The 21762-nt window shown below is 44.3% G+C and overlaps 1 protein-coding gene across 1 annotated transcript in view; it reads right to left on the reverse strand.

The window, feature by feature from the left end:
* The window catches only part of KCNH1 (potassium voltage-gated channel subfamily H member 1), a 449532-nt gene that overhangs the window by 92529 nt on the left and 335241 nt on the right, over positions 1–21762 (reverse strand). The gene's annotated exons all lie outside the window — the stretch shown is intronic.

Genomic DNA, 21762 nt, shown 5'->3' on the forward strand with positions numbered 1-21762 from the left:
TCTTGATGATCTTGCAACTTTATAATTGATGTTTTCTTCTATCTATTTACCACCTCCACCTTGAAGTGTATTTCACTTGATATGCAGATGGCTTGTCCTACAGAAAAGATGATGATGTATGTTCAGCATTTAGACTTACTCATCTCATTCCCTACATAACTGAATGTGAAAATGTTTCTAATAGGATGGACATTCTGTAACATTATATTTGTGGTTGGGTCCAAAACCAAACAAAAAAACTATTAGAAACCCATCATTTTGTTCTATGTGAAGAACTGTGGTATTTTCTAAAGTTTTTGGACTTTCAGATTTCTTTTGCTCATATACATACATGACAGTACAGTACACCTTCAATAGCTTGTTCAGCTGATAGCAATTCCTTACTAGTCCATGGTTTTCCTTGGTGTTGTCAAGCATTTGTAGTACCCCAGAGAGGGCACTACCATTCTTACACCTGGCTACTGGCTCCAAAGGCTAGCAAAGAATGTCATCTGTGTATTTAATTCCAAGTCCTCTAGTACTGTGCTTTAATAGTATTGTTATGCACTGTTATTACATATAACGTGTCTGGATGTCCAGCAGGTCGCAGCGTATCTGTCCGAGAGTACCTTTAGGTAGAATGGAACTTACTATTTCATTCTCCCTCTTTTGGGCATAAGTGGGCTAGTCCTGCTTCCTACCAAGGGAGAGGTTGCATGCAGCTGTATAGGGGAGTTGAGTTTTAGAGTCCAAAGGGACCAGACATGGCACAGTGAGGGGAGCGTTCCCCCCTCTTCCCCACTCCTGCTGCAGGACTCTTCCAGGGGACGTAGCTTGGAAAGAACACCGACTCCTTGCAGTTCATACACTGAGTATTACAAAGGGGGTAAAACAGCCAAAGGCATCCTACTCAACGGTAACAGAACCCCTAGAAAGTCCAGTAACCAGACTGAAGCCAGAGACTAGCACAGCAGACAGGGATAAAGCGAAGTATTCAAGCTCAACTGCCAGTTTACCCTCAGCCTGTTGGAGCCAAGAGAAATATCAAGTATTGTTTGGATGACACAAGTTTATTGCAAATTTATTCAAGTAAAAAACCATTAAACGTCACCGAGTCTGGACTCTACTTACTCCACTAACTACAACTCTATTGTTGCTGCGGAGCCTAACCCAGAGGGAGCGACAGTATCCAGGTTGAAGCACCGTGACACAAGCTATTATGGCCACAACATACCACTCACCATTCCTAAACACTGGGACCCGATCCGCGCCTGGGGGGTGGCACATTACACATGCATGTGTTGTCAAGGAGAAGAGGGGAGTTAGGTCGCTGACAGAAAAACAAAGGCCTGGATGTTGAAACTCAACATGCCTGATCCTTCTTTCTCCCCGGGTGTTTCAGAATTGTAAGCTGGCCAGTCCCAGCTCCCTTGTGAAGGCTCCCAGGTCTACCATAGGAATTTTTCTCTTAAGCCCATCCTGTAGCAGGACTTAACAGGAAGCCAGTAAAAATCTCACAGACTCTAGTAGTACGGTACTGCAGTCTATGGTATAAACAGTCATTGGATGGCATGTTAAAGTCCCATAAGAACTGTAAAACACCAACTTGCACTAATTAAACTACCAGCAGTGGCCATCAGTATATGGTATAAGCATTCTGACCATACCTGTATGTCATTTTGGGTATTCAGTGAACACCCAGGAAAATAACTTTAATTCATATGCAAATCAGATCCCAAGTGCCCATCTGGGCAGGATTTGCATTTCAAGGTGCCAAAGCCCACCTCTTTCCCCGATGTATTTGCCTTCCCTAACCTCCCAAGCCTTCCTCTCCCCTAGTAGCTCCATTTTACTAATTATGCACATTTCCAATGAGTTTTATTTAAAACCATTGATAGAATATTTTTGGAAGTGGCAAATTATGAAGTTTTCTACATTGTCTGTTATTTATATCTAAAATTAAACTAATCCGGTTTCTGAGCTGAACCTCACTAATGAGAACATCTAACTTGTTTAAATTCAGGAAGGGATTTAATTCCAAACATGCGCTCATCTATGTAACGTTATTAATATATATCAGGCACTTCAAAGGAAATACATTCAGATCGACTTTAATTGAGAAGATAGCAATAAAAATCAGCGCAGTTCACATAACTCATAGTAAATAGTGCACAGAAGCATCACCTGAAGTTCCTGACCTCATTGCAAGATCTGAACCAGGACCCCCAACTTTCTGGTGCCACTAATGGTAATTTCATCCTCTTTCATCCTCCTAGGGGTCACTGGGTCTCTCACAAGTGGGGCCAAGGAACTGTAACCTCTATACCCCTTAAAGTTGTGCTCAAGCAACCTACTGTTTTTAAAGGGGTTATCCCGTGAGTTTAAAACTTTTTTTTACTCACTTATTAGCTTATCTGGAGGACTTTCTTCCCTTTCTATGGGCAGGCAGCAGCTCACATGAGACAATCAAGCACCTGAATCTCTGAGGACACATTGCAATTAGTTATTGTTAACCCCTTCATCCCCTGCATAAAAGATAGTCCCTACCATATAGCCCCAGGTATACAAAGGGCATGTAATGCCCTCACCAATGTCTTCTCTGTTGTCTAGAGAGAGATAGAGAATGATATATATATACAAATTTAGAAGTAGGGATGAATTAATGCTGGCACTAAGAGGAAGAAGGGAACAGGGAAGCTACCGAATATTAGCCCACCACTGAATGCAGAAAGTAGGCAAGTAGTATAAACAGCAGGGGGCGCTACCAGAGAAGAAAATGCAATGCAAATAAAAAAACATTCCAATATTTTTATTGCATGTATATTGCAATAATACGTAATTTGCAATGCCATATTATTGCATAGTGATACTTAGCATGGAATACCCCTTTAAAGGGAATCTGCCACCATCGACCTCCAACTGTTTGCATAGACATATAGCTGTGGCTCACCTGAATAAAAAACTTTTTTTCTATATGCAAATTAGGCCTTTGGTGCAATGAGGGCATCACCATTGCTCTTGTTGCACCCAAGCTCCACTTCTTTCTATGGTCAGTCCCTACATTGCTGCTTTACCACTGCCTGGCCCTGCCAATCAAAAGAGTGAGGGAGGGGCCGGCCACAAAAAGGAGTGGAGCAACAAGAGCAAAGGTAACACCCTCATTGCACCAAAGGCCTAATTTGCAGATTATGAAAAAGAATAATAACTCCATAATGGAGCCTCAGATCACCAAAAGAAAAAAAACATTTTAACCAGTTGAACGACTGCTGTGTGTCTATGCAAACTGTTGGTTGGAGGTTGCAGGTGGCAGATTTCCTTTAACCCCTTCCTGAAACATGACCTAATAGTACGTCATGGCGGCAAGTGACTTGCCACAATTTGACGTACTATTACGTCATGGTGATCAGGCGGGCACCGGAGCGGTGCGGGCCCGATCACTGCAGGGGCCCGGCAGTCACTGATAGCCGTGCCCCTGCTGTATCCACTGGCATCGCTGTAAAAGCCGATGCCACCAGATTAACCCCTTTTATGCCGTGTTCAGCGCTGACTGCGGCATAGAAGAGGTTTCCTGTCAGTGAGGGATTCCATCGGGTCCCCGTTCTGCGGTGACAGGAACTCGATGGCTGAGAAGTCGACAGGGGCGGATTGGGAACTTAAAGTGTCCCTGGAAAAAAAAAACTAAAAGTGGCCCCATGTTATAGGTGGGTCCAAATTGACCGAACATAGGAAAAAACAAGTAGGCAGGGCCAACAGAAGAAGTCAGGGCCAGCAACATGAACAAAAAATCGCTCCAGCAGAACTAAAGACCACAGGGCAGCACAAAATACTCCCGCCCAAAACACAGTATTCAACTGTAGCACCGTCATAAGCAGTGATGGTCAGTTTGCAGTGTTCGCCCGCGAACACATGCAGGCTGCCATCTTGACTCACCCGTCCGGCGATGCACAGGTAAGCCCTTACCTGTGCCTGTGCCGGGAGCCGATCTGAAATCAAATGTTGTCACCGGGAGCAGGCAGTTTCGAAAACAGCAAGATGAAGGCCCCCGGCGGCTGTTCTCGGAACTGCCTGCTCCCGGTAACCGCATTTGATTTCAGACCAGCTCCCGGCACAGGCACAGGTAAGGGCTTACCTGTGCATCGCCGGACGGGTGAGTCAAGATGGCAGCCTGCATGTGTTCGCGGGCAAACACTGCGAACTGACCATCACTGGTCATAAGGACGGTAATACAGTTGAGTATTGAGCATCAGATCATTATGTACCTGGCCTGCCGCCATCAAGAGGGCTTGAGTAGCCCCCTGGGCATCAGCCCACCGGGAAATTTCCCTGTACGGTCTATGGGCAATCCGCCCCTGGAAGTCAGCCTGATGCCTTACAGAGGCGGCCCAATGCATTGCAGAGACATTGGGACCTTCCTTCTATGGAAGCCGAGGAGATCCAGCCCAATGCTGGGTCTCCTAGGAAACCTGTTAGTGTATTAGTGTAATACACTGACAGGCAATGAATTACAATACAGATGTATTGTAATGCATTGCAGAGGGGATTAGACCCCCAAAGTTGAAGTCCTAGACTGGGACAGAAATAAAGTAAAAAAAAAAAAAAAGATCCTTCCCCCTGATAATAAAAAATTTAAAAAACTAAACAGAACACACATATTAGGTATCGCCACATCCGTAACGACTGGCTCTATAAATATATCTCATAATATACCCTGTCAGATAAACACCGTAAAAAAAAAAAAAAAAAAAGCCATTTTTGTCACCTTACACCACAAAAACTGCAACACCAAGCGATCAAAAAGGTGTATGCCCCCCAAAATGGTACCAATCAAACCGTCACCTCATCCAGCAAAAAATGAGCCCCTGCATAAGACAATCGCCTAAAAAATAAAAAACTATAGCTCTCAGAATATGGAGACACTAAAACATCATTCTTTGCCTTAAAAATGCTATTATTGTGTTAAAGTGAAATAAATTAAGAAAAGTAGACATATTAGGCATCGCTGCGTCTGTAACAACCAGCTCTATTAGAATATCCCATGACTTAACCCCTCAGGTGAATGCTGTAAGAATAAAGAAATACAAACTGTGCCAAAACAACTATTTTTTTGGTCACCTTGCCCAATAAAGTGTAATAATGAAAGATCAAAAAATCATATGTACCCAAAAATAATACCAATAAAAACGTCAACTCTTCCTGAATAAAAAACGAGCCCCTGCACAAGATGATCATCAGAAAAAATAAAATAAAATATAGTGTTCAGAAAATGGAGACACAAAAACATGTTATTTTTTATAAAAAATGCTTTATTATTTAAAACTGAAACAAAGTAGACATATTTGATATTGTCGCTTCTGTAACAACCTGCTCTATAAAAATAGCACATGATCTAACCTGTCAGATGAACATTGTAAAAAACAAAAAATGAAAACGGTGCCAGAACAGCCATTTTTTGGTTACCTTGGCTCATAAAAAACTTAATATAGAGCCATCAAAAATCATTTGTACCCCAAAATAGTACCAATAAAACTGTCACCTTATCCCGTAGTTTCCAAAATGGGGTCACTTTTTGGGAGTTTCTACTGTAGGGGTGCATTAGGGGGGCTTTAAATGGGACATGGTGTCTAAAAACCAGTTCAGCAAAATTTGCCATCCAAAAACCATATGGCGCTCCTTTTCTTCTGCGCCCTGCCGTGCGCCCTTACAGCAGTTTACCACAACATGTGGGGTGTTTCTGTAAACCACAGAATCAGGGTAATAGATATTAATTTTGTTTGGCTGTTAACCCTTGTTGTGTTACAGCAAAAAATGTATTAAAATGGAAAATCTGCCATAAAAGGGACATTTTGAAATTTCATCTAAATTTTTTATTTTATTCTTGTGGAACACCTAAAAGGTTAACAAAGTTTGTAAAATCAGTTTTGAATAACTTGAGGGTTGTAGTTTCCAAAATGGGATTTCCACTATGTAAGCCCCACAAAGTGACTTCAGACCTGAACTGGTCCTTAAAAAGTGGGTTTTGGAAATTACTGTATCTTCTTTTCTAACATCATAAAAAAAAGACATTTACAAAATGATGCAAACATAAAGTAGACATATGAGAAATGTTAAGTAATAAACATTTTATGAGGTATCAAAAGTAGAGAAATTGAAATTTAGAAAATTGAGAATTTTTCTAATTCTTTTGGTAAATTCAGGATTTTTTCATAAATTAGGCTACACGCACACGAACGTTGTTTGTTTCCGTGTCCGTTCCATTCTTTTGCGGATAGGATGCGGACCCATTCGTTTCAGTATGTCCGCAAAAAACGCGGACAGCACACGGTGTGCTGTCCGCATCAGTATGTCCGTTCCCCGCAAAAAAACTGTGCATGTCCTATTTTTTTCTAGTTTGCGGACAAGGATAGGCATTATTAAAATGGATCCGCTAAAAAAAGGGTTCCGCCAAAAAAACGGATGACAAAACACATACGGTCGTGTGCATGTAGCCTAAAGGTGAAATATATTGACTCAAATTTTTGTCATGAAGTACAAATGTGTCACAAGAAAACAATCTCAGAATGACTTCGATAAGTAAAAGTGTTCCAAAGTTTTTACCACATAAAGTGACACATGTCAAATTTGCAAAAAACAGCCTGGGCAGGAGGGCGAAAACTGGCCCAGGGTAGAAGAGGTTAAATAGACAATTTATACTACTTCCTATGGAGCATTTGCTCAGTCCCTTTCTATAAAATATAATTTTGGCATATTAAACCCAACAAGAATAGAGGAAAGTCATCTGCAATTGCTATATTAAAATCTGACATTGCAATTACTTTCTTGAAAACCTTAAAATAATTGTGGTCACATAAATATTATATAAGCAATTCATCCTTATGAACGACGGAGCAAAGGAGAATGAAGCCTAAAAACGAAAGAATAAAAAAAAAGCCAAAAGAGATATATTAATGTAAAATTGAGCTGGACAGTAATATCTACCGATTAAAACACAAGTATGAGATTTCTGGTCAGGGTTTTATAATATGGTATGCAAGGTCGTCTTTAATATTGATTGGACCCTGGGCAAGAATTTACTTGGGCCCCCTGGATCCCGCCTTCCCACACCCTAGCATGCAATCACGCCCTCCACCACAACACACACAAAAAAAATAAAAAAATCCACACACCCCGTAGCGTAGTAAACTTTAATAATGATGAGTGGCCACTAGAGGTGTTCCTTGGCAGTAATATAAATACTGCCTTTTTTTCTGAAATAGAGCTGAAACGATTCATCGATGTAATCGATAAAATCGATTCAAAAAATAGATTTTTTTGAATCGATGCAGTTTTCCTGCATCGAGGATTCTTTTAAATCACGTGACCATAGAGTGTGAGGGAAATTAAGCCTTTCACTCACCGCTCCGTGGCCTCCAGTCGGCACCGCGCTGTAGGGCCTGGAGTGCACACATCGTCAGCGCGCTGGCTGACGCTGTGTGTGACGTCAGGTCCCTCCCAGCGCATGCTGGGAAGAAGATGCGTTCGTCTCCTGTGGACTCCATGTCAGCGCACTGCCAGGAAAGGTATGTATAAGATAGCATTAGCTGGGGTCCAAATCTGGGAGGGGTGGGGGGTGGATGGGGGATGGGGGGGCACAGATTTGAAGGGGGCACCTGTGATTTGAAGTGATGGCGCTGGGGGAAATGGATGGCAAATTGGCAGTGGCATGGAAGGGCTGATGATATCTGATGGCACTGGGGGACATGGATCATTGGCAGTGGCATGTAAGGGCTGATGGTATCTGATGGCACTGGGGGACATGGATCATTGGCAGTGTCATGGAGGGGCTGATGGTATCTGATGGCACTAGGAGACATGGATCATTGGCAGTGGCATGTAAGGGCTGATGGTATCTGATGGCACTGGGGGACATGGATCATTGGCAGTGGCATGTAAGGGCTGATGGTATCTGATGGCACTGGGGGACATGGATCATTGGTCTGCTGATGATGATGATATCATGTGTGTGCAATTATTTGCTATAACACTGTAGTAAATAAAAATATTGTTTTTATAAAGCAATACATTATTTTAGGAAGGTTTTTCTTATTAGAGTACTTGATTAATCGAAAAAATAATCAATAGAATACTCGATTACTAAAATAATCGTTTACTGCAGCCCTGTTCTGAAAAGGCAGTGTTTACATTAAAAAGCTTGCAGAGACAGGCTATAGGCACCAGAACTACCTCGTTTAGCTGTTGTGGTTCTGGTGACTATGGTGTCCCTTAATATAGAGGGGAAAAAAGAATCAGCAAAAAAGTATCAAATAAAATGGCTGTATCATTATTCTAAAAATTAAAAAAGAACAGAAGTCTGACAAGAATATATAGTATTTTGCAGATTACTTTATTTTTTTTTTACAATGTGCAGATAGTACTGTACTACTAACCCCTCCATCCACCCCTACATACAGGGTAATACAGCACACATACCTCTTACATCCAGTGACGTCTCTTTGATGTAGATGTTCTCTTTCCTCATCTTCTCCTTTCAGACCTTCAGACCAGACCACCATTTTTCAGCCATTTCTCGTCTCTGCAGTTTGACAAACAAAATCTTAGTTTACTACTTTTGCATCATCCTCCCATCTTCTGGACAAATCATCCTACCACCTCCAATACTGTGCTGCTGTGCTCCCCAATACTATACTGCAGAAACAGATAAACTCCCTGATAATAGTAGTACCATGCAGATAGTGCCCTTCAATAATTATTGGCACACAGTGCCCTAAAATAACTGTGCCCAGCAAATAGTGCCCCTGACACTAATAGTGTAAACATAACGTCCCCCAAAAATAATTGTGATACTGTGCCAAGGTGCCACCACAGTAAAAGTGCTCCCAAAAGTCCCGCCAATAGGAATAATTCTCTGATAGAGCACACTGTGCCCTAGAAGTAATAATGCTCCCATAGTGCCCATACTAGTAATCATGTTCCCCATAGACCCCCAGTAGTAATACAGCCCATCATAATGCCCCCAGTAGTAATAATTCTCCTTATAATGTGCCAGTGCAAAAAATAGCCCCTTTTAATGCACCATTTGAGCTAATGTCCCCATAGTGCCCCCATAATGTGCCAGTATAAAATACCCCTATATAGTGCCTCCAGTAAATGCCCCAATAGTGCTCCTCTTCCCTCTTCTTCCTAGTGTCCCCCATAATGTACCAGTATAAAATTCCCCATATATAGTGCCCCAGTAGATGCCCTCTGTGTCCCCCATAATTTGCAAGTATAAAATACCCCTTCTTAGTGCCCCCCATAGATGAGCCCATAGTAGTCCTCTCTCCCCTTCCCCATAGTACCCACCATAATGTGCCCCAGTATAAAATGCCCCTATACAGAGCCCCTGATATAAAATACCCCTTCTTTGTGGCCTCAGTAGAAGCCCCATAGTGTTCCTCTCCCCCTTTCCCCATATAAAATACCCTTTTTTTGTGGCCTCAGTAGATGCCTCCATAGTGCCCCCAATAATGTGTCAGTAAGAAGTGCCCCATAGGTGCCCCCAAAGTGCCACCCAATAATGTGCCAGTAAGAAGTGCCCCCACAGTGCCCCCCAATAGTGTAACAGTAATATGTGCCCCCATAGATGCCCCCAATCATGTGCCAGTAACAAGTGCCCCCATAGATGCCTCCCAATCATGTGTCAGTAACAAGTACCCCCATAGATGCCCCCAATCATGTGCCAGTAACAAGTACCCCCAGTAACCCCCATAGATATCCCCCAATCATGTGCCAGTAACAAGTACCCCCATAGATATCCCCCAATCATGTGCCAGTAACAAGTGCCCCCATAGATGCCCCCCAATCATGTGCCAGTAACAAGTACCCCCATAGATGCCCCCCAATCATGTGCCAATAACAAGTGCCCCCATAGATGCCCCCACTCATGTGCCTGTAACAAGTGCCCCCATAGATGCCCCCCAATCATGTGCCAGTAACAAGTACCCCCATACATGCCCCCCAATCATGTGCCAGTAACAAGTGCCCCCATAGATGTCCCCAATAATGTGCCAATAACAAGTGCCCCCATAGATGCCCCCAATCATGTGCCAGTAACAAGTGCCCCCATAGATGCCCCCCAATCATGTGCCAGTAACAAGTGCTCCCATAGATGCTCCTCAATCATGTGCCAGTAAGTACTACCATATAAAAAAAATAATCACTTATACTTACCTCCATCAGGCTGGCAGCGATGCCATGCAGGCCTGTGTCCCACGCTGTACAGCTCAGGCGGCGCGATTATGTCATCGCGACGCCTGCATCGGCCTCTGATAGGCTGCAGGCCTAGTGCCTGCAGCCTATCAGAGGAAAGGGGAAGGGAGATGCCTCTCCCTCCCCTGCCGCAGCACATCTATCTGTATCGCTGTACTGGAAGCGCTCATCTCCCTGTGCCCTGCCGCCGACCCCCACTTGTCACCAGGGCTGCGCTATCACTTTGCCTAATTTTCGGTGCGGCCCTGGTAGCGCCCCCCTGGAATTTTGCGCCCGGGGCAACGCCCCCCCCCAGCACCTCCACGCTACGCCACTGGCCAGTGGGGCTCAAGAGGCAGCTGCCTTGGGCCCCCCAGAAGCAACTGGGCCCGGGCAGCTGCCCCTTTTGCCCAGCGTTAAAGACGGCCCTGACTGGTATGAAATAGCATGTCACGATACTGGTGTAACAGAACTGGAATCCGATGGCCAGGACTTGGGAGCAGAGTATATATAGTAAGGATGTAGTAGAACCCACGTTGTTGTGCCCCGCACAGATGAGGCAGAGTCTGTAGACGAGAACCGAGGTCAGGATTAGCAGAAGTCAGGGCAGGCGGCAAGCTGGCAGGAAAGGTAGACGAGCAGAAGGTCAGGTCAGGCGGCAAGCAGGTACGAAGGTCCAAGGACAGTCCGGGTTGGCAACAGGACGTAGAAGGGAGAACCGCTAGGACACAGAACACACGGAGGAGTGAGTTCCAGCAAGAGGATTGCAGACTAAAAGCCAAACACAATACTCTAGCAAAGACAGGAAGGTCTGGCCAGTTTAAAAAGGAACAGGAACAGGAAGTGAGAAGGCAACCAGGAAACACATAATCCACCATCTTGACTGAGGGCAAACTTGAGGGCAAGGTAAACTATGGTTTCTGACATAGCATTGGATTGAGGATTGTTTAAAGGAACACTCCAGTCACCACCTCCTACAATCTCTACTTTTGGCCTCTAGATGGGAGATCCTCCAGTATCTGATATGGAGCCGGAGCAGTGGAGCTGTCAGAGGGCCACATGACGGCCATTGAAAGGGTGTATCTCACCCAGAGCCTGGGTGAGAACAGAAAAGTCCCGGCAAAGCATGGAAAGGGGGTGTTGTTTGCACCAGGAGTGTGTCACCAAGGGGCCCGGCCTTGGTGGAGTAAAGGCCCTAGATATTAGGTGGCCACTAAGTTAGTTGGTGGACACCAAGCTACTTAGCTGGCTCCAGCTAGTCCAGGGCGGGCTTTTACTGGGAACAGGCAATGTGTTGGGTGGGTGCCTGTTCCCCATGCTCCACTCCGGGATTTAAGAATATGCCCATGTCCAGGTATGCTATTTAATCCTGTTACTGGACTTGGGTGGGGCTCTCAGTCTGAGGAAGGAGCAGGCTGTGCTAAAGCCTGTTGGAGCTGGGACCCTCTGACCCTGTGTGGCGTAAGCACTGTGGTGTTTTGGGGAGCTGGGTGGTAGACCCGGATCCTGCTAGAGAGGGACTATACTGTTTAGTCAGTGGCCAGACAGCTGAGGATTTGTTTGGACTTATGTTTTAGTTGCTGTTTGTGCATGAAGATTGCCAAATAAATGCATTGTTTGGACACTAAAGCTTTGTCTGGAAGATGTCTGTGAGAATGACCCCCGAATAAAAAGACGATCCCTTACAAGCCTTAGTAAGTAGTTATAATGTGGGATGGGGGGGGGGGAGGCAGATTCATCACTGTAATTTACCGTCCTTTTAATGGGTATTCTCATCTTATAAACTGATGGCACATTTTTCTTTATTATCGGTGGAGGTCTCACCTCTGGGACCAACCCTGATCATAAAAATGAAGGAACCACGGCGCTGATTTAGCAATACAGTCTCCCATCTGCTGTCCAGAGAACTGCCTTTATGGACAACAACCCTTTATGGACAAGTGGGCAATTACCCAGGGGCCTCCTCTGCCTCCTATTTCTATCCCATCACCTACCTACAGCGGGGCGTCCAAGCTCTGGTATCGCCACCAATCACTAGAATAGTGATTCCGTGTTTAGCAGGCGTGGTGCCATTCCATATGATCCCTATGGAACTGATGGAGATACCATGAGGCCAGTGATTGACGTGAAGAATGAACAGCACGGGGAAAAGGAGTGGTGGTGCTGGATCAGGGGGGGCATTTAAAAGGTGAGTAAGGTTTTTTTCTTTATTTTACACACCCTGTGCTCTGGGACTATTTTTTTTAAACATTTTTGGAAAGTCCCTTTAAATGGAGCTGTCAGCAGGAAATCCACTGATAAACCAGGCACACTGTCTTGTAGGATTAGCTCAGCTGACTGTAATGACACCTTTCACTTAGAGATCTGTTGCTTCATTCTGGACAAAAAGTACTTTTCATCCATATGCAAATGAGCAGTTAAGTGCACGTCTTGTAGGGCTAGCTGACACCTTTTACTTAGCAATCCACTGCTTCATTCTGGAGAAAAAGTACTTTTCATCCTATGCAAATGAGCAGTTAAGTGCACTGAGGGCGGGCTCAAGCCTCTCGGTGCACCCTTGCTCTTCTTGTTTCCTTTGCCAGCTCCTCCCTCTCCTTGATCGACAAGGCCATGTTCCTGCATAGTAGAAGAGGGAGGTGCTGGCAGAGGAAACAGGAGGAGCAAGGGTGCACAGAGAGGCTTGAGCCCGCCCTCAGTGCACTTAACTGCTCATTTGCATAGGATGAAAAGTACTTTTTCTCCAGAATGAAGCAGTGGATTGCTAAGTAAAAGGTGTCAGCTAGCCCTACAAGACGTTGTGCCTCGTTTATCAGTGAATTTCCTGCTGACAGCTCCCTTTAATGGACGCTTTGATATCTACAGTGCACTCTATGCTTTGTTTTCCTCTTTACAGTCGCGGTATTATATGTAGGTCCTGGTAACCTGGGATCAGACCAGATGCACTTTGTTTAGAAGGAAGGTTTCCTTTATAGAAAGCCCGTGACATCTGCCTCACAATTACATAGAGCTAACATTTGTATAAGAGCAATGTCAGGACAGACAATGACAGCGAGGTGATGATAGCCGTGCCTGAGAGAAGGCGAAAACAAGGCAATGATCAACTGGAACATATTCAATTACGGAGCTGCGGATACAAGCTTTCTCTGAAGTGTGGCGCCATGTAATCTCTTTTACTAGTAGGTGTCCATCAAGTCACCGCAATCACTATATTTACCGTACAGGTACCAGAAAATGTTTCATGTACTTTAATAGACCACAACTACCAAGAGACAGAGGAGTCCGTGGAATTTTCTAGTGTTTCCGATATTGTCGTAATCAGTGGTAGATAGAGCCGTAAATGTCATGGGACGTTATAAGGCGGTATAAGCACTGAACAGTATCTGATCAGTGGTGGCCCAACACCGGGGACCCCCGCCGATCAGGTGTTTTGAGGAGGCACCGGAGCTCACAGTAGCGACGTGGCCTTCTCTCAGCTCACCAAGCACAGCGCCGTATCGCAGCTCAGCCTCATTCACTTCAATGGGGCTGAGCTGCGCCTAGGTCACATGACCAATGAACGTGACATCATTGGCCTAGGAAAAGCTGCAAGAAGGCTGCGGCGCTACTGTGAGCTCTGGTGGCTTTTCAAACTGGGGTTCAGCCCGGGTCCCACTGATCAAATATTGATGACCTATCCAGAGAATACATCATGAGTTAAAAAATCTCAGAAAACCCTTATAATGCAAATTGGGTGTTTGGTGCACTGTGGGCGGGGCTACTCCATTTGGTGCACCTGGCTCCCTCTATGTCAGTGTTCCTCAACTCCAGTCCTCAGGGCCAACCTACCGGTCATGATTTGGGAATATCCCGCAGAATGGATACCTGTGGTAAGTCCTGATGCACTGACACCAATTATATCACCTGCTCAATACTAAGGAAGTCCTGAAAACATGACCGGCAGGTGGGCCCTGAGGACTGGAGTAACGTAGAACTCTGCTCTATTATTGCAACCGGCTCTGAAATATCAGGGACTGTCAATCAAAAGAAAGTCGGAGGCAATGGTCGGTGTTAAAGCGAAGCAATGGTGCACCAAGCGAAGTGGTCCTGCCCACAGTGCCCCGAAAACTTTATTTGCATAAAACTAAAAAAGAAGCATTTCTGAGGATTAGGGGGCCGGATTGTCACAAGAAAGTTGTGATTATGCCTTATGGCACCTAGACCTATATGGCGGTATGCTTACTTTGAAACTGATTTTACAGACTTGATATTGGTAGGTACTCGGTCCCCCAAAGGACTGTTCTCTGTCATATTTTAACAGCCTCTCTCCAGTGTATAGAGCAAAATTGGAAATCCTCATCAATTCCTCACGTCTCAAAAAATTGTCGATTGTAGCTTTGAAAAAATGATTGCCAGAAGCCACAATACACTTAAATACACAAAAAAAAAATGGACACCATGGTCTACACCGAGGTATGTCTCATTATTAGACAGCTAAATTAGGTTGTGATATACCGTACATTTTTTCCTTTTCATAAGGGACCTTTCATAAGGGACCTAAGTTGTCTCTAGTTACCTATCTTTTTTTAATTTCACCTCTATCCTCATCTACCAGTTCATTTTTTCTTCCACACTTTACATACAGTACACAATACCTTTTTGGCCACACGAAGCAAGCACCAAATAGAAGCACAATAAATAGGATGATGCTTTACATAAAAGGAGTGTTACCTGAATAATTGTATTATATTGGAACTTATATTCACCTTTGATTACCTGATTCTAAAGGTATTCTGCTTGACACTGGAACAAATCAAACTGTAATGTACTTTCTTTAACCGTTTGAAATGAAAAACTCAATAAAAACTATTAAAACAGAAATTGATTTTGCATTGGTGCTGGCCTCACCCTTAACCTCCAGGTGTTGCTATTGTGGTCATTCAACTTTCCCTATTTGTAGTTGTTTCTCCCACAACGCTGTGCGGTTTATAGCTTCAGTTGGACCTGTGGATAGCTGGTGTTTGGATCTCGGCTGAGTTCCTGGTGCTGCCATAGCTTCTTGGAAGTTAAGTGTTACCTTTCCCTTTGTATTTTGTCTTTTCTGTGTGTTGCATTTCTTTGTTGTTTTGTATTAGGCCTTAGGGAGACTCCCGTTTATCTTTCCTTTTGGAGGAACAGGATGTCTCATTCCTGTCATTAGTACTAGGGTCCTTTAGGGTTAGATAGGACTTTAGGTATTTCTGTGTATGAACTCGCCTACCTCTGGGGTCTCTTCATACTGGTAGTCAGTCAGGGCTTTGATTAGGGGTTTTACTAGGAGGTGTCCATCTTCCTTCCCTAGTTTTCAGGCCTTATTTCCTTTTTCTTTTCTCTCCTATGTTTGGTTTAGGGGTTTCCCTCCCACACTAGAGAGTGACAGATATAGATAACAATATAGCTTACCCCTGCCGTGGATCAGAAGGCCCCCGTGTCCCCATCTGTGGGCTGTGTAAACTGCTCTGGTCATTATCCACTGCGTCCATAGGATGAAAGATGATGATGTTGACATCATTCACCCTACATGGATCTTTTACTGCGCTTGCGCAGGACGTGTAAATTTTTTGGTTAGCGCAGGGGGTGAATCACGTCACCACCACAATCTTGCTCCCTCTGGATGCAGTAGCTGAGGACTGTCGCCCACAGATGGGCCCTGGGGATCTTTTGCTGCTCAGCAGCAAGTTATGATGTGACCTATACAGGGAGTGCAGAATTATTAGGCAAATGAGTATTTGGACCACATCATCCTCTTTATGCATGTTGTCTTACTCCAAGCTGTATAGGCTCGAAAGCCTACTACCAATTAAGCATATTAGGTGATGTGCATCTCTGTAATGAGAAGGGGTGTGGTCTAATGACATCAACACCCTATATCAGGTGTGCATAATTATTAGGCAACTTCCTTTCCTTTGGCAAAATGGGTCAAAAGAAGGACTTGACAGGCTCAGAAAAGTCAAAAATAGCGAGATAAACTTCCGGTTCCGGCGCTGGGATGCGGGCGGCAGCGTGAAGGAGCTCCGGTGACTTCTCACCATATATTGAATCCCGCTCGTCAAAAATCGGCAATAGGGGGCTGAGACAGGTACGTCCTGGTCCCTGAACATCCAGAGTCCATAAGTTTATGGAACGCTACCTGCTACGGAGCGGCAAAAGGAGGATCTCCGGAGGACGGGGCAGAGTCATTGAGGACATGCTCGACAAGATGGCGGACTCGCGCCCTTCTACTCCATCTCCGCTGACACAAGTGCTGCTAGAAAGCGGTATGAGTGAAGAGCAAGTTACCCAGCCAAACCCCTCAATGGACATTGATTACAAAAAGTTGGCCATAGAGGTGGCCAGACATTTAGCCCCCGATATAAGAGAAACACTCACCATAACTCTGTCTGCCTCGTTACAGCAGCTGCATGAGGCGGTCGCCCAGCATGATCTGAGACTGGAAGAACTTGAGCAGAGAGTGTCTAGGGCTGAAAATGAATCGGCTGCTTTTACTCAAAAAGTTAATGAGCTTTCAAAGCAGAATATGATTTTGTATGATCGGGTAGAGGACCTGGAAAATCGGTCCAGAAGGAGCAATTTGAGACTGTTGGGGCTACCTGAAAAGTTTAAACCGCAGACTCTGATGGATATATGTGAAAAAGAATTACCCAGGGCTCTGGGATTAGAAGGGCGCTGTAAAGTAGAAAGGGCCCACAGAATTGGTCCAGTACTAGAGGATCAGCAGAACCAGATGGGACCGTCTAGAAGTCAAGGTCCTAAACCACGTCAGGTTATTATGAAATTCCTGGACTATTGCGACAAGGAAGCCCTGCTGAGGGCATATAGGGCCAAGAAAGGTCCACTAAAGCTGCTGGGACACTCTGTATTACTTTTTGGTGACTACTCTGCAGCTGTGGCTAGGAAGAGGAGGGAGTTTAGTCACGTCTGCACTTTACTGCATCAAAAGGGTATGCAGGTTTCAACTACAATACCCAGCAAAGTTAAGGGTGTTGCATCCTAATGGGTCAAGCACGATTTATCATGATCCGACGACAGCAGAAGAGTGGATTAAATCCATACAGAGTCCAGGGGAGCCAGAGGGAGCAGACAAGAGGAGAGGAAGAAGCTCATCCAGAGTGGAGAACCCAAGAGATCGGGAACGGAGAAGGGAGAGAGGAGGAGAATATCCAGAGCCTGGGACTAGGGGACGAAGATCTTCAGACCGGAGAGAAGATCCCTACCCAGGGAGATGACCCACGTTTTCCATCTAATCAATAGGGGGTCTATAAGAGATCTCAAAATGCATGTGAGACTGGTATACCTGCTGGTTCAATATGGCAGCACTGTTCTGTCACTGCATATATGTTGAAGAGGGTTATGGTTATACCCGCCAAGTTATGTTAATATTCTGTATTAAGTGCAGTGCTAATGAAATGTCATATGCGGGGTGGATGATACCAGATGCAGTATAGATGGATACGGGTAAAAGCCTAATATGTTTAACGGGGAGACCTCAAGAAGTTACAGTAGGAGTGTTATTTTTCCTAGATATCTTGGTGAGAGGCAGCCTGCAACCCAGAAAAAAAGGGAAGTTATTATAAGAATTAAAGAGGTTGTATTAGAGGAGAAGGAAGACAGAGAAGCTAAAAGTTTGTGACAGTGTTACACAAAATTGTTGGTAATCTAACATTTATCTGTTTGTTCGCAAGGGATCTCTCTGGGCGCTTTCGGTGAGTGACGTGGACCCCAGACTCGGTAGGTTGGAATAGCATATATATCTGCCAAACGTATATATAAAAAAAAAAAAAAAAGTCCAGGGGACTGACATGAAGGTGCTAACGTGGAATATCAAAGGTTTAAAATCACCCCAGAAAAGGTGGATGGTTTTACGACACCTTAAGAAACTTAAACCAGATGTGGTTTTCTTACAAGAGACCCATCTAGAGGCGCATGATTTTGACAGAATGAAAAAGTTATGGGTGGGTAGAGTCATTGGGTCCCCGTCACTTAACCGAAAAGCGGGGGTAATAACGCTTATCAATAAGCAATTGAACTGCCAGATTATATCACAAACTACTGATTTACAGGGAAGATGGGTACATATTGTAATACAAGTGCAGAATACACAGTATAGTATGTATAATATATACTGCCCTAACACAGGGAATCCTGCCTTCCTAAAGGACCTAGAATTAAGACTGTTAGGAGACTCATGCATAAATAAGGTGGTTGGAGGTGATTTTAATGCGGTTCTAAATGGTGTAGTGGATAGGAAGAGAAATGAAGGAAAACTAGGAGGGGAGACTTCCCAAGATAAAGCGCTACAACAGTTGTTGGTGGGTGGTGGATTAGTAGATGTCTGGCGTCAAGCTCATCCTGACGAGAGTAGTTTTACTTTCTATTCACACTCCCAAAACTCCTGGTCCCGCATAGATTATTTATTAGTGACCCACAACTTGGTACATAGGGTAGAATTATCAGATGTAGGAGACTTAGTAATCTCGGACCATGCACCGGTGACAGTAGTGGTGAGAGATGATTTCCCTAGAGGCCCTGACTTCATATGGAGATTCCCCTCGCAACTCTGCGCAAGAGAGGAGTTCTTGGAAAAGCTCTCTATTTGGTGGGAGGAATATAAAGCAGATAATGCGAATCATATTGACACACCAAATCTTTTCTGGAACGCTTCTAAAGTAGTGTTGAGAGGCAGAATCATGGGATACCTGACAGGTCTTAAAAAAAGGCTCAAGCTCAGCTGGAAATGGCAAGCCAAAAAGTTAGGACGACCTATGCAGAGTTTAAGCAAGACCCCACAGATTCAAATAGAAAAAAATGGTTTGAGGAACGTCAAAGTTTTGAGCAGTGCATGAAAGAGAAAGAACTACTTCGTAGTTCTGAATTTGAGGCCAAGATATTTAAATATGGCAACAAGTCAGGGAGACTTTTAGCCAATCTGGCGAAAGGATTGAGACAACCGCAGTATATAAACAGCTTGAAAAATTCTGTAGGGACCACTATACATAACCCGGCAAAAATTTATTCCATTTTGGGAGAATATTATGAAAAACTGTATAAAGATGGGGATAGGGTCGACTTAAGTAACACACTTCTTGACAAAAATAGATTACCTAAGATGACTGAGGAACAACGACATATCTTGAATGCAGAGGTCACAGTGACAGAATTGCAGGGGGTGATAAAGGGGCTAGGTAACGCTAAGGCTCCTGGACCTGACGGTTATACTGGAGAGTACTACAAAGCCTTATGTACTCAGCTATTGCCGGTGTTGATGGAGGTTTACAATGACGTATTTAGGGGCGTATCGGCCCTGGATGGAACTAACCTCTCCTACATCAAATTGTTACCCAAACCTGAGAAAGACCCTTTACTGCCGGGTTCATATAGACCCATTTCTCTGATAAATGTGGACGCAAAGATTCTGTCCAAAATTATTGCAGACCGCTTGGCTAAAATGATGCCATCATTGATAGGACAGGAGCAGGTGGGTTTCATCCAGGGCCGTGCAGCGGTGACAAACATTAGAACAGTTCTTACCGTTATGGATAGGGTGCAACATGATCCGGAGAAGGGAGAGACCCCAGCCATGCTCACATTAGATGCTGAAAAAGCGTTTGACAATGTCAGGTGGGCATGGCTGGAGGCGGTCCTGGATAAAATGGAGATTACAGGGGCCTTTAGGGGAGTCTTGACGCAGATGTACCACAGGCCGCAGGCAAGGGTCTATACGCAGGGCCACTTATCCAAACCATTCGACCTACAAAAGGGGACTCGGCAGGGGTGCCCTCTTTCCCCATTATTATTTAATCTGGCATTAGAGCCACTGGCTAGAGAGTTATGCAAGTCTGACCTATTTGAAGGGATTAAAGTCGGAAAGTCGCAAGTGAAAGCGGCATTGTTTGCCGACGATATTATTTTATTTATGTCAAAACCACAGGGACAAATAGATTATATCTTTAAAGCATTGGAGAGTTTCGGGAAATATTCTGGATACAAAGTGAACATGTCCAAATGTGAACTTCTACCGATAGGCCAAAAAAGCAGGTTGGAGGTAGATAAAAATACGGGCATAGTGGGCTCCTTGATGAAATCCCAAATCAAATACTTAGGTATAAAGATTGGACGGACGCCACATTCCATCTATCAATTAAATTACCCACCTTTGCTCAACAAAATTAAGGATGATTTAGTCAGATGGCAGAATCTACCATTATCTCTAATGGGGAGATGCCATTTAATCAAAATGCTAGCAGTATCCAAATTGATGTACCCACTCCAGACCATACCAGTACTCCTAAGACACATAGATGTGAGGAATTTGGAGGGATGTTTTATAAAATTCATTTGGAATGGTAAAAAACCAAGGGTCTCATTGAGGAAGCTGAAACTGCGAAGGGAATTTGGAGGGCTAAATGTGCCTGACATTAGGGGATATAATTTGGCCTGTTTAAGTAGACACCTATTGGACTGGTTCAATGAGACTTCCCATTACTCTAATTTAAGGTTAGAAAAGCAGTTGGCGGCACCATGGGATCTAAAGGCTTTGGTTCATACCAAACTATCTCAGTTGCCACGCCTAGCCAGATGTTCGTTAATACTACGGGATTCCATTATAGCGTGGAAAAATCTTAGAAGGGTATATAGATTGCCGTATCAGGTCTCGAAACACCTTCCTTTGCACAATAATCCAGCCTTTAAGCCAGGGCAGTCGGAGAGGTCGTTCCGGGGGTGGAAAGTCAAGGGTGTGAAGACGGTATGCGATTTGTTCCATATTCAGGAGAATAGATGGGCGACTCTACAGGAACTAATAGATAAGTGGGGGCTGTCGGGATCTGATTTGTTCCCATATCTACAAGTCAAACACTATTGTAAGAGCCTGGCTACCAATATGGGTGGTGAATGGAGTAGGAATAAATTTGATACACTCATTACCTCTGGTAATAGACAATCCATATCGCTTTTGTATAGTAGTCTGCGGAGCCAATGGGAAGACACTTTTGCCAAAGGAGTGTTCGGGAGATGGGGGAACAAATTGGATCTGGAGGAGGTTTACCCAATCGTGAGAAATGGTATAGCAGCTTTACACAGGTCAGTGATGAATGAAACAATGAGGGAGACGCACTTTAAAATTATACACTATGCCTTATATGGTTTTGACATGCCATTCAATAGCACAAAACCAGATAGGATTGTGGCATGTCCGAGATGTTCCACCCCCAAAACTGATCTGCTACATGGGCTGTGGAGCTGCACAAAATTAGAAGATTATTGGAATATGGTGAGAACGATCTTACGAAATGGCAGTAATTCTAAAGAGGAACTCGACATCCAAATAGTAATGCTGCATGCAAGAAAACAGGTGGAGTCTAATGAAGGTGAAAATGATAATGGGCAGAATAAAGGCCTCACGGCAATGGGACATAGGATAGTTCTGGAAGCAAAGAGATGTTTGTTGTCGGCATGGCTTAAATCAGAGGTACCATCAAAGGCAGAATTTTTGAGACGTCTGAGGCATATGCTACACTTGGAGTGGCTAGAAGCAATAGGTAGAAA

Source organism: Bufo bufo, chromosome 4 (assembly GCF_905171765.1).
Source record: "Bufo bufo chromosome 4, aBufBuf1.1, whole genome shotgun sequence".
NCBI classification, from domain to species: domain Eukaryota; kingdom Metazoa; phylum Chordata; class Amphibia; order Anura; family Bufonidae; genus Bufo; species Bufo bufo.